Source organism: Lampetra planeri, chromosome 12 (assembly GCF_965212315.1).
Source record: "Lampetra planeri chromosome 12, kcLamPlan1.2.h2, whole genome shotgun sequence".
Taxonomy (NCBI): domain Eukaryota; kingdom Metazoa; phylum Chordata; class Hyperoartia; order Petromyzontiformes; family Petromyzontidae; genus Lampetra; species Lampetra planeri.
Genome location: NC_136118.1, coordinates 1,844,751 through 1,859,036, shown reverse-complemented (window position 1 = coordinate 1,859,036; position 14,286 = coordinate 1,844,751). Strand labels below are relative to the sequence as shown.

Sequence of the window (14,286 nt, the reverse complement as noted above, 5' to 3'; positions counted from 1 at the left end):
TATCTTAGTGTGTTTATGTTATTTTAGGTCTCCATTTTCATATCTCATCGCAGGTAACAGCTCTTATGAATAAGACAGTTTTGCATGGACTTGGAAAGAAGCACTCGAACAGTTGGTGTTAAGCAATTTTAATTCTAAACAAGCACATGACACTCTAGTATGCGAAAGCGAGTATACGTCAATAAATTCATGGGCAAAATTATGCAATTAACGAAATTGAATGACTAAAACATTTCTTATTCATGTAACTCGACGGCAGCAACTGCTTTGCACGATCAGTTGGTAGTGAACGCACCACCTTGAAATGGCAACCCTTTTTGAAACGCAAAGATAATTTTTTTTTAAGTCTTATTCGTGTGCGTGCTGTGTGTGCGTTGTCCCCTCGTAATATTAATTAAATTTCTTAGAGCCGGGAGTTGTGTCGTTAGCTTTCGTGGTGTGGGAGGATACAACCCGCCGCCAGCGAAATTCCTCTCTGGGTTGGGCGTGGCCGCTGCGAGCCCCTGCTGCTCCCTCGCTCGGACGTCTCTGCTTGTGCGCTCTCTCTCTCTCTCCACTGCTGGATGACGAGTTGGCACGACGCTCGGTGACGCCCGGGTCGTGCTGCTGCTGTGGCTCTCTCCTTGATCGTTGCCAACTTCACACGGACACTCGCCCTTGCTTCAGGCTGTGTTGGCTTGTGGCTCTGGACGACGCGGCTGTGCTCACTGGGTGTTGGTGTGCATCAAACACACGGCGCATGCGATGGCGCTGTCCTCCTCCTCACAGCCGCTCAATCAGGCTTTCTCCACTGCTTCGCGCTCTCTGCTTTGCTCGCTTGGCGATCTCCGCCTTTCCTGCGGGTTGATCGCTGGTCGTCACTCTGATGAGGAGCGATGTTTCGTTCGTGGCAGGGTGGACGTTGGCGTCTTTGTTGGCTTCACTCGCAGCTTGGCGACTCAGGGTAGCGATTCTTCTCAGGTGGTGCAGACCTCGGCTTGTTGCTGCACGTCGCTACCCCGCGAACCTCGTCATTCTGGATGACGAAAAACTTCTTCGTTGGCGGTGACGAGAGGAGGTGGAGCCGACGCCCCGTGACGATCTGTGGTGGGGCTGAAGCCCCGGAGACGAGATGGTGGGGGCTGAAGCCCCGGAGACGAGATGGTGGGGGCTGAAGCCCCGGAGACGAGATGGGGCCCAGAGCCCCTGACGATCTGCTTTGAATGGATTTTTCCTCGGCATATATCGGGAAATTCCACTCAGTTTCCCGAGTTGTTCAAAGGCTGTCATAAAACCTTCCTGTGGGGGTGAAGTTGTGCGTCCGTGTGTGTCGTGTCCGTCCGTGTGTGTTTGTCCGTGTGTGTTAGTCCGTATGTTTATTAGCTTTGAAGACACAGCTGTGTAATTATTCTTGAAGGAGTGGTGGGGGCCTCGTGACGGCGCCACCTAAGTTATCCATTAACCAGACCGACAATTGCGTTCGCATCGAGTTATATAAAAAAAATATTCTAATCCATGTTTTTGTTTCTGAATAATATTTGTCGTGAAAACCTACGCCTTAAGCGAGCTTAATGATTCCCTCCCTTGCTCGGGAATCATATCTTTTGTCTCGCACAGCTCAAGTTGTTTTGGTTTGGAAGTTAAAATGCGACTTATTTGCTGCTTGGTTCCATTGTGAGTTGATTGCAAGCGACCCAAGTTAATGCGTAACCGTGTTCGCGGTATTTCATCGTGACCCGATCTCCCATGGAAATGTTATTTGCTCGCGTGTGCAAATCCTGCTGTCCGTGCTGCGGTGGGAGCGCCCTGTTCGTGTGTTTATTTATTTATTTCGAAGGCGTGTGTTAATTTCCTTTGAGCCATTGCCCCAACCTTTATTGGTGTCATTTCCTGGCTTTTGGTGTGTGAGTGTGGAGATCCTCTCGGGAAGACAAAGATGGCCGTGAGTTGCTCGCTTCTCATGGGGTGTTGCGTTTGGTTGATTATGAGAGGCTTCTCCGCCCTTAATTCTCCTAGGAGATCCACTTTAATTCCGTACTTATTATTTGACTTCTTGTGATTATTTAATTTGGTATCCCGGCTAGGAATTTTGTTTTGGAGTGACCCTGATGCCATAATTATTCTTTGATGCTTCGGCCCGGCCGCGTAGAAATTATTTAAAGTAAATAATGTCCGTATTTAATTAACAATTGATGAATCGCGACTCTGGTGCAGACTGTAGTCTGGTTTCCAATTGGAGTGAGGATAGATACTGTTTGCTTAATCTTCATGGCTAAGTTGGTAACTTGTTTATCTAACATGGTTCAAAACCCGTCTGTGTTTTTTTGTCGTCAATGTTGTTTCCTTTGTTATGAATATAATTATATATTTCGTGGCCTGGTTTTGTATTTATCAAAGGGTTTTTTTTTGCAATGCTTTTTAACGAAAGGATGTCCTCCTGACCCTCCGCCTGCCATTCCCCCCTCCCTTGTTCCTCTTGTGTGAAATTAGGGGAGTTTTTATGACCTTTATTGCCCTCTTTCATGCCCTCTAGCCCTTTGAGGTGAGGTATGCGCGCATCTGTGGAAGTGTGGGGGCGTGTTCGTTCCACGTTGCCCCGTGTCTAAAAAATATATAATTATATATGTTGGCAGAATAATTCTTTAAAAAATTAATAATATTTAAAAAAAATAAAAGGGGGTATATAAACAACAATCCGCCCTTTTGAAAATTATCAGGGGTCGATTTGGCCACTGGCGAATTTTCAAACAAAGTAATGCCCCCTTTTTTTTTGTCATGAATCCCATCAGCCGCCCTTACTCTCGGCGGTTATTTCTTATGACGCGCGTGCACGTATTACGATCTTAACCTGGTTACATTTGAAATAAGCAAAGAAAATAACAACACGTTAACATCGATATCACACGTTACATCGGTTCTCATCCATCATAACTACGGCGAATATTCATTTTTGTTTTTGTTAAATCCTGGGAAACGCTAGGTAGCGGTTTCGAACGCATTTATGCGTTACCTTTCTCATGTTACCTGGTTTACCACTTATCACTTTGATAATTCGATCACGGTTTTCAGGTTCGTTAACCGTTAACCGGATTTACATTGAACCCTATGGGAAAATGTGCCTTGGTTCACGACCAATTCGGTTCACGACCAGAGTCAGTTCACGAATTAAGTTCGTGAACCGAGGTATCACTGTATACCAAGTTTGCAGTCGATACCACATTGGGAAGTGGGTTAAAATTGAGTTACAAGATTTGAGGATACGACAACAACACAGACAGAGTGAGTTCAAAGAAAGCATGTAAATAGAATAGCCCGGGGCGATTTTCGCTCTCTTGTCTTCACCGCCTGGGCCGCCAAGATCCACTCCCTGCCTCCTCGAGCCGCTCGCAGCATCCGTGTGACACCAGCGAGTGCAGCTTCGAGCTACGTGACAGGACGTTTGAGTGACTGGACACTTAGTCAGCGTCAGGCAAGGCTCTTCTCGCGAAATATGCCCTCCAGGTAGTGTGCATTTGCGCCACGAATAAAAGCTAGCACAGAACATCGGTGTGGTGTCTGCGATTTACGTGTGGAGCGACTGCGTGGGGAAACGCGTTGCGAGAAAAGTGAACGCGGAGCCGAAGCGCGTGTGAGCGCGTTAAGAGGAAATTGCTCGCAGGTGAGAATGCGGTGGTACCGCTGTGCCCCGTGAGTGGCGGTGTGCGCGGGAGAGTGAACGCGAAGCCACAGCGCCTGCTCGGAGATAATCGCCCGCAGGCGCGCGTGCGGTCGCGGCTCTGCGTTTGCGTTGGCTGTGGTGTAGACGGGTGATGGTGGGTTCACTCCGTGCAGCGGTGAGCCAGGAGCGGAAGGGGCGGATGTCATGCCCCACCTGCCCAGCGAGTTCAAGTTCAAGTTCAAGTTAATCTATTAGGTATAGCCCTGTGAGCCATTGGGCTCTTGAATCGGGTGCAACCGCAACAAACAAAAAACAAAAACATGAACAAAAAACATCTTAAAGTAAATATGTGACTAAGTGCAAACAGAAAATCCAAGAAAAGACAGCAAAATATTGCAGAAAAAAACACCGTACACCAACGCTGTGAGCAAAAATCCCAGTGGGATGCAAGTCAAACAACAAGAACAACCATAAGACAACTTAGATTAATGCCATCAGTCTAACTCTGTACTACAACAAACAAACATGGCTAAACCAATACACTTTTTGAAATCACCAAAATAAAGCCATGAAAGCAATGAAAAAGCAATCATGATTCGTCCGGGGCGGTGGGGTGGACATGGGCCCCCACGCAGATATTGGTGACCGGCGTAGAGACCATCAACTTACTTTGCTTGAGAAACATAAAAATTAATAAAAGTTAAATAAAATAAAAATCACGACGTTTCGGAGGCAACACAAGCTTCCGTCTTCAGGTGGAACCGTCACAGCCACGACAGCTGTATCAAGTAAATGAGAGATTGCAGGAGCTACCACTCCGTTTATATAATGGTTGGAGAGGGGGGGGGGGGGACTGGGCAAGTACAGCACACTTTTAATTAATATGGTAAGGTGAGGCTTAAGAGGGTGAGCCTTTGTTATGGAGAGGTACGGTTTGTGACGCAACTGGTGAAAAAAACTGAACATGGTAAACCTGTAATAGTTGTCTGTCAAATAAGATTGGCCAAATAAGTGTAGTTAAATCTTTTTTGCATGGTTAATCACATCTTTCCAATGATTACTCAGTTTGTAACCATCATCACGGTTGAAATTATGTCTGTGTTTGTATATTTGTATGGCTTCGTGTACAAACCTTTGATGGTAGCCAGGATGTTTGCAGAGAACCTTGGTCTCGGAAAAGACAATTTCATGAGAGCCCACCGAGTTGTAGCAATGATCGGCAACGGCTGAAGAATCAGTTCTGCCGTGTCTTCGATCTGACTTGTGCTCGCGGACACGATCAGAAACATGACGTTTCGTTTCTCCAATGTAGCAATCACCACAAATGCAACTCAATGTGTAGACTCCAGGATACTGTAAGTCAGGAACGACATCCTTCACAGATGGAATCAGATCATGGATTTTATGCACTGTACTGAATCGGACTTGGATCTTATGTTTGTTTAGAATTTTGGAGATCTTTTTGGTCACGCCTGCTATGTATGGTAACGTGATAGTTTTGGTCGGAGTTTCATGTGGCTGTTTCTGTGTGGTGGGAGAAACAGCTTGGCGGATAGTGCAGTCAGAGTATCCGTTCATCCTGAGGGCCCGATGTACATGTCTTAATTCACCGGCCAGGTTGTGTTGGTCAGAAATGCCATGGGCTCTGTGGTATAGCGTTTTGATGAGAGAATTCTTTTGAGATGGGTGGTGGTGGGAATCCGGTTTCAAGTAGGAATCTGTGTGGGTGGCTTTCCTGTAGACAGAATGTCCCAAGGATCCGTCAGGCCTCCTCTCAAACAGAATATCCAAGAATGGTAGTTTACCGTCTTTCTCCACTTCCATGGTGAATCTGATGGATGGGTGTCTAGAATTGATGTGGTCCAAGAAGTGGTTCAATGCTGGGAGGCCATGTGGCCAGATGACGAAAGTGTCATCCACATACCTCTTCCACAGGGAAGGACGCAGGGTAGATGTCTGGATGGCGTCTGATTCAAACTTTTCCATGAACATGTTGGCTATAACTGGTGACAAGGGGGAGCCCATAGGGGTACCCTCATTCTGTTTGTAGAAGGTGCCATTCCAGGTAAAATAGGTGTTGGTGAGGCAATGCCTAACCAGCGCAGGTACATCAGAATTCAATCCATGTTGGACTAAGTCCTCAATTATTGTTAGGGTAAACAAAGATACTACATCAAAGCTGACGAGGATGTCATCAGGAGATAGTACCATGTCCTTAACCATAGAGACTAATTGGGTTGAGTTGAGTACGGCCGAAGAGGTCTTGCCTGTGAAGGGGAGCAAAGTATCTGATAGAAAACGGGCTAGTTTGTACGTAGGAGAGTTTATCGTCGACACAATGGGTCGTAGCGGGGTGCCTTCTTTATGGATTTTGGGAAGACCATAGAGTCTGGGAGGTCTGGCCGCCGATGGTTTTAGAGAGGGACGTTTGCTTGGTTCGATTAGGAAAGTCAAACTCGTGATGATACTGTTGGTTTTTGTCGTTAGGCTTTTAGTGGGATCGTTTTTAATTTTGGAGTAACTCCCATCATTAAGAAGGTCCAGGATTTTGTTGTTGTATGAATCTTTATCCATGATGACCGTGGCATTGCCCTTGTCTGCCGAGAGGATGACTATATCATCTCTCTTTTTTAGGTGCGCGAGTTCAGAGCGTTCGTTTTTGCTGATGTTACTGGTGGGTTTCTTAGCCTTCTTAAGAATAGTAGCTATTTCAGCTCTTGCTACATCCGCGTGGATGTGTCCTATGCCTCTGAGGGCTACATCCATCTGAGAAATCATATCCTCTACTGGTATATATTTAGGGGTGACGGCGAAATTTAGTTCTTTGGCCTGTACCGTTTTTAGATTGTCAGAAATTGGGATGTTACTCTGATTAATCACGGTCTTGTTAACATCCAGCTTTGCGATGTGTGGCTCTGGTTTCTTCTTAGATAGGAGGTTGAATTTAGAAATCAGGTTAGCTTTGCATTTGGCTGACATTGAGTCAGCAGAAGCAGAAGTCATGGTATCAACGTGGTTCCAATCGGAAGGTGACATTTTTTGTGTTAACATTAAATGTGTTTGTAAGAGAGTCTTGTCTAAATTATCGAGTTCAGATCGGAGTAACCTTATTCTCTCCGAGATTAGTGATAGGCTAGCTTTTAATAAGATCTGTTTAGAGTTCGGTGAGGACACAGCAGCGGATGTGAGTGTGAAAGCGATGGGTATTACCTTGTTATCTCGGCATCTCTTGAGGAAGGCCAGCGTCTTGAGAAGCTGTGACTTCTTGTCTCGTTGTCTGTTAAAAACTCTAACAGATAGGTGGAATTCCTCCCCGTAGAGGGCATTAATTCTAGATTTGAAGCTTTCGTGACTGCAAGGATTCATACTCTTAGGTTGTTTCGGTAAAGTCACGTAGGTAAAACATTAAAATTAATAAAAGTAAAATAAAATAAAAATCACGACGTTTCGGAGGCAACACAAGCTTCCGTCTTCAGGTGGAACCGTCACAGCCACGACAGCTGTATCAAGTAAATGAGAGATTGCAGGAGCTACCACTCCGTTTATATAATGGTTGGAGAGGGGGGGGGACTGGGCAAGTACAGCACACTTTTAATTCATATGGTAAGGTGAAGACGGAAGCTTGTGTTGCCTCCGAAACGTCGTGATTTTTATTAAATTTTACTTTTATTAATTTTAATGTTTTACCTACGTGACTTTACCGAAAAACCTAAGTGTATGAATCCTTGCAGTCACGAAAAGCTTCAAATCTAGAATTAATGCCCTCTACGGGGAGGAATTCCACCTATCTGTTAGAGTTTTTAACAGATGTAGGGGTGTCAGGGGAAGGATTCCAACCAATAGGTGGGTTAGTGGGAGGGGTGATTGAGGAGATATAAGGAGAGAACGGGCGGGAAGAGGGGGCCTTTGGCGGGAACGATATTGGGACGGCTGGGGACAGGTGTGAATGGAAGAAAAGGAATAAAGGACGAGACCCCTGCAATCGTGTGTCGGCTCCCCTTTACACAGACAACGAGACAAGAAGTCACAGCTTCTCGAGATGCTGGCCTTCCTCAAGAGATGCCGAGATAACAAGGTAATACCCATCGCTTTCACACTCACATCCGCTGCTGTGTCCTCACCGAACTCTAAACAGATCTTATTTAAAGCTAGCCTATCACTAATCTCGGAGAGAATAAGGTTACTCCGATCTGAACTCGATAATTTAGACAAGACTCTCTTACAAACACATCTAATGTTAACACAAAAAATGTCACCTTCCGATTGGAACCACGTTGATAACATGACTTCTGCTTCTGCTGACTCAATGTCAGCCAAATGCAAAGCTAACCTGATTTCTAAATTCAACCTCCTATCTAAGAAGAAACCAGAGCCACACATCGCAAAGCTGGATGTTAACAAGACCGTGATTAATCAGAGTAACATCCCAATTTCTGACAATCTAAAAACGGTACTGGCCAAGGGACTAAATTTCGCCGTCACCCCTAAATATATACCAGTAGAGGATATGATTTCTCAGATTGATGTAGCCCTCAGAGGCATAGGACACATCCATGCGGATGTAGCAAGAGCTGAAATAGCTACTATTCTTAAGAAGGCTAAGAAACCCACCAGTAACATCAGCAAAAACGAACGCTCTGAACTCGCGGACCTAAAAAAGAGAGATGATATAGTCATCCTCTCGGCAGACAAGGGCAATGCCACGGTCATCATGGATAAAGATTCATACAACAACAAAATCCTGGACCTTCTTAATGATGGGAGTTACTCCAAAATTAAAAACGATCCCACTAAAAGCCTAACGACAAAAACCAACAGTATCATCACGAGTTAGACTTCCCTAATCGAAAAAAACCATCGGCGGCCAGACCTCCCAGACTCTATGGTCTTCCCAAAATCCATAAAGAAGGCACCCCGCTACGACCCATCGTGTCGACGATAAACTCTCCTACGTACAAACTAGCCCGTTTTCTATCAGATACTCTGCTCCCCTTCACAGGCAAGACCTCTTCGGCAGTACTCAACTCAACCCAATTAGTCTCTATGGTTAAGGACATGGTACTATCTCCTGATGACATCCTCGTCAGCTTTGATGTAGTATCTTTGTTTACCAAAGTCCCAGTACCGGACACCCTAACAATAATTGAGGACTTAGTCCAACATGGATTGAATTCTGATGTACCTGCGCTGGTTAGGCATTGCCTCACCAACACCTATTTTACCTGGAATGGCACCTTCTACAAACAGAATGAGGGTACCCCTATGGGCTCCCCCTTGTCACCAGTTATAGCCAACATGTTCATGGAAAAGTTTGAATCAGACGCCATCCAGACATCCACCCTGCGTCCTTCCCTGTGGAAGAGGTATGTGGATGACACTTTCGTCATCTGGTCACATGGCCTCCCAGCATTGAACCACTTCTTGGACCACATCAATTCTAGACACCCATCCATCTGATTCACCATGGAAGTGGAGAAAGACGGTAAACTACCATTCTTGGATATTCTGTTTGAGAGGAGGCCTGACGGATCCTTGGGACATTCTGTCTACAGGAAAGCCACCCACACAGATTCCTACTTGAAACCGGATTCCCACCACCACCCATCTCAAAAGAATTCTCTCATCAAAACGCTATACCACAGAGCCCATGGCATTTCTGACCAACACCACTTGGCCGGTGAATTAAGACATGTACATCGGGCCCTCAGGATGGACGGATACTCTGACCGCACTATCCGCCAAGCTGTTTCTCCCACCACACAGAAACAGCCACATGAAACTCCGACCAAAACTATCACGTTACCATACATAGCAGGCGTGACCAAAAGATCTCCAAAATTCTAAACAAACATAAGATCCAAGTCCGATTCAGTACAGTGCATAAAATCCGTGATCTGATTCCATCTGTGAAGGATGTCGTTCCTGACTTACAGTATCCTGGAGTCTACACATTGAGTTGCATTTGTGGTGATTGCTACATTGGAGAAACGAAACGTCATGTTTCTGATCGTGTCCGCGAGCACAAGTCAGATCTAAAACACGGCAGAACTGATTCTTCAGCCGTTGCCGATCATTGCTACAACTCGGTGGGCTCTCATGAAATTGTCTTTTCCGAGACCAAGGTTCTCTGCAAACCTCCTGGCTACCATCAAAGGTTTGTACACGAAGCCATACAAATATACAAACACAGACATAATTTCAACCGTGATGATGGTTACAAACTGAGTAATCATTGGAAAGATGTGATTAACCATGCAAAAAAGATTTAACTACACTTATTTGGCCAATCTTATTTGACAGACAACTATTACAGGTTTACCATGTTCAGTTTTTTTCACCAGTTGAGTCACAAACCGTACCTCTCCATAACAAAGGCTCACCCTCTTAAGCCTCACCTTACCATATGAATTAAAAGTGTGCTGTACTTGCCCAGTCCCCCCCCCCTCTCCAACCATTATATAAACGGAGTGGTAGCTCCTGCAATCTCTCATTTACTTGATACAGCTGTCGTGGCTGTGACGGTTCCACCTGAAGACGGAAGCTTGTGTTGCCTCCGAAACGTCGTGATTTTAATTTTATTTTACTTTTATTAATTTTAATGTTTTACCTACGTCACTTTACCGAAAAAACCTAAGAGTATGAATCCTTGCAGTCACGAAAGCTTCAAATCTAGAATTTGCTTGAGAACCCGGACGAATCATGGGTGGCTGGCACCTGGAGCTGAACCCAGTCTCTCAGGGGTGCTGGATCAGTGTCTCTGACACAGAATTAGCCGCCTGCCCCCACCTCGCTTCTACAACATGTCGAAAAAGCGAGGACTGAGAGAGGCCCGGAATGTCCCAAAATGTTCCTTGGTACAAAACTTAGCCACAGAGGTGAGGAGGTTGAATGTCTAACACACACACACACACACGAGTGTGTGTGTGTGTGAGTTAGACACGTGTGTGTGTGTTAGACACGTGTGTCTGTGTGAGACACGTGTATGTGTGATTGAGTAACGGGTACAGAGCTTCCACGCCCCCCAGTAACGGCCTTAATTAAGATGAAACCACGAGGCGTAGAGAGGGGGGGCCCTGCAATTAGTGAGCAGCAATCAACTGGCTCGTTGCCTGTCACTGAAACTGCTCGCTCGACATTCACAAATGTTATTATTTAAATGAGCCTCGGTTATTTGAATGGTGGCCACCATCCAATCACATTCGGGTGGGCGGGGCAAGGTGAAGCGCGACATCTCTTGGGTGTCCTTTGCAAATGTGCACGTGTCCGCGAGGTCCGTCTTTCATCACGCGTGGCGTCCGTACGGGCGGAGGAATTGCTTCGAGGCGACGCTTCACCGAGACTCCGCGACCCGTGGCTTGACCTTTCAGCACAGTCCTCACGGCGATTGCATCTTCGAGGAGCGGATTAATGAGCCCAGCGAGACGGCGGTGGGCGGGAGTCGGCACCTGTGGCGACTTCGCCCTGACTTCTCATGGCCACGACGTTTTGGGACGAGGAGCCTCGGAATTGAGCTCACGTGGTGCACACCGCGGATGGATGACACCACCAGGGGCTTCTCTCATTCACCGGTGTCTGCTGGTTTTGAGTGCCACGGTCAGACGTTGGTATCTTTGATCCAAGGATAACATAGCAGAATACCACCCCCTCCCCACGACCCCCCCATTCTCCACTACCCTCCCCTTACACAAACACAACAGCCGCCCATACGTTACCGCAGTTTGTGCCAGGCTAGGTGCAGTTTGAAGCCGTCACGTGAAGTGCGAAGGGCTCGCTGGCAGGTCATGGGACAGACCCAGGTGTTATAAAAAAAAAAAAGCTCCTCACACCATAGGCTAGTTAAAGGCAGGACGGATCGTACGCAGGCCAGCTTGAATGTGTCAAACCAGCGCATGTTCCTTTAAAGGACTCCACTTTTCACAGCATAACCGTGGCCGAGAAGACCCAGAGATTCGTATGGAGCGACAGGCCAGGCAGCTTCCACACAGCATTACGCAGCAGATGAAAGATAACGCTTCTCAACTGATTCGAATGGAGACCTCTGCTGCCAAACCGGAACTGGTCTTGAGCACACTGCCCAGGTATGGAACTCCTTTACTCTCTCCATAACCGCCCCGAGATACGCACACAATACCAAACCCTCATTGCTGTCAGACGGGGAACATTCGGAGGACGTGGAGCATTCAATGAAAACAACCAATAACACATAAACAGAGGCAATATTGTTTATATTGTTCATGTGAACATGACAAACTGGATAAACAGGCTTACTTTTCTGGAAAAAAAATTCAATTTTTTTGTCATTTTCTTCCCCGTTGGCCCCTCTAAAATGTTGGGCCCTAGACAAATGTCCCATTCTCCGCACGCTCTCCTCGTGCTAAATCCAGCTCTGCTGGATGCCATGGAGGCCCGCGGCTCATAGACAATGAGTTTCGGCTTCATGCTGGGACGATCTGGGGTGGAATTTGTCTTTATCGGGGAGATGGAAAATGTCTCCAGACCTCTTCTGTTGTCTCCCAAAGCCCCCCTTCTCCTGCCACATACTCCTCCTAACCCCTTGCACCACACCAACGTTCATGAGAAAGGAAATCCAACCCCGCGATGCTACTGCACACGATTCTGTCGTCGACTGCAACACAGTTAATTGTGAACGTGTCCACGATGGGAGGAAATCTCGCCGGTGAAAAAAATAATTCCACGCAATGTTTTTGCGGAGGTAAAATAGCCACCCACGCGACTGCAGTGTCCGATACTGTTTGTTTAACAAAACGTTGAACTAAGTGTGCTGTGAGTAATCGATATGTGCCTTATTTGAGATGTTTTTAATTTTACATCGGACCGATCTGAACATTTGTGACTTTGCAGGATTGTGAAATGGCAGCTCCTTGGGGAGGCCTTCATCCGGAGGTGGATTGACTGATTATGATTTGAACATTAGTCTCACAAAATAAAAAAAATAATTTTAACATTTACTTTGCGAATCGTCAAACTGAACGTGGTAATAATTCTCAACAAGCACTACTGCGGTTCGTCCCGCCCACTCAATCGGCATGGTTGGTTGTTCACCATTTGCGACGAATGCAGACGCGTGCCAAACGTGAGGTTGTGAAAACAAAAATATTCCATTCGAAAAATTCGCTCACGCAAAACCCTTTGAAAACAAGTCCCTTATTTTTGTTGTTTATGAAATGTCACTAATTAAACAGGAAATGTATTTGGCCAAAAAAGTCGTACAGGTGTAGTTGAGTAATGCCTCGTGGGGCTTTGCAAGCGGTGTGCACGCACGTGCGAGTGATGGTCAGTGAGGTCGCATCGGGGCGACCAGGTGCGGCGAGAGGGAGCAAAGGAAAGGAGGCGGCTAATTAAGATGCATAACAGAAGATATACGGAGAGGCTAGGAGAGTGAGAGAGAGCAGGCTAGCAGTAGAGAGGCTAGGAGAGTGAGAGAGAACAGGCTAGCAGTGGAGAGGCTGATAGAGAGAGAACAGGCTAGCAGTGGAGAGGCGAGGGGAGAGAGAGCAGGCTAGCAGTGGAGAGGCTAGGAGAGTGAGAGAGAGAGAACAGGCTAGCAGTGGAGAGGCGAGGGGAGAGAGAGAGAGCAGGCTAGCAGCGGAGAGGCTAGGAGAGTGAGAGAGAGAGCAGGCTAGCAGTGGAGAGGCTAGGAGAGTGAGAGAGAGCAGGCTAGCAGTGGAGAGGCTAGGAGAGTGAGAGAGCAGGCTAGCAGTGGAGAGGCTAGGAAAGTGAGAGAGAGAGAACAGGCTAGCAGTGGAGAGGCTAGGAGAAAGAGAGAACAGGCTAGCAGTGGAGAGGCTAGGAGAGTGAGAGAGAACATGCTAGCAGTGGAGAGGCTAGGAGAGAGAAAGAGAGAACATGCTAGCAGTGGAGAGGCTAGGAGAGAGAAAGAGAGAACATGCTAGCAGTGGAGAGGCTAGGAGAGTGAGAGAGAACATGCTAGCAGTGGAGAGGCTAGGAGAGAGAAAGAGAGAACATGCTAGCAGTGGAGAGGCTAGGAGAGAGAAAGAGAGAACATGCTAGCAGTGGAGAGGCTAGGAGAGAGAAAGAGAGAACATGCTAGCAGTGGAGAGGCTAGGAGAGAGAAAGAGAGAACATGCTAGCAGTGGAGAGGCTAGGAGTGAGTGAGAGAGAACATGCTAGCAGTGGAGAGGCTAGGAGAGTGAGAGAGAGAGCAGGCTAGCAGTGGAAAGGCTAGGAGAGTGAGAGAGAGCAGGCTAGCAGTGGAGAGGCTAGGAGAGTGAGAGAGAGAGCAGGCTAGCAGTGGAGAGGCTAGGAGAGTGAGAGAGAGAGCAGGCTAGCAGTGGAGAGGCTAGGAGAGTGAGAGAGAGAACAGGCTAGCAGTGGAGAGGCTAGGAGAGTGAGAGAGAGAACATGCTAGCAGTAGAGAGACTAGGAGAGTGAGAGAGAGAACAGGCTAGCAGTGGAGAGGCTAGGAGAGTGAGAGAGAGAGCAGGCTAGCAGTGGAGAGGCTAGGAGAGTGAGAGAGAGAGCAGGCTAGCAGTGGAGAGGCTAGGAGAGTGAGAGAGAGAACATGCTAGCAGTAGAGAGACTAGGAGAGTGAGAGAGAGAACAGGCTAGCAGTGGAGAGGCTAGGAGAGTGAGAGCAGGCTAGCAGTGGAGAGGCTAGGAGAGTGAGA

At 47.0% G+C, this 14,286-nt stretch overlaps 1 long non-coding RNA gene across 1 annotated transcript; it reads left to right on the top strand.

The window, feature by feature from the left end:
* Positions 1 to 1,861: 1,861 nt before the first annotated feature.
* On the top strand, positions 1,862 to 11,715 carry LOC144721499 (uncharacterized). Its single transcript, XR_013585921.1, has 3 exons — positions 1,862 to 1,921; positions 7,646 to 7,712; positions 11,558 to 11,715. It is a non-coding gene; the product is annotated as an uncharacterized LOC144721499 (long non-coding RNA).
* Positions 11,716 to 14,286: the final 2,571 nt, after the last annotated feature.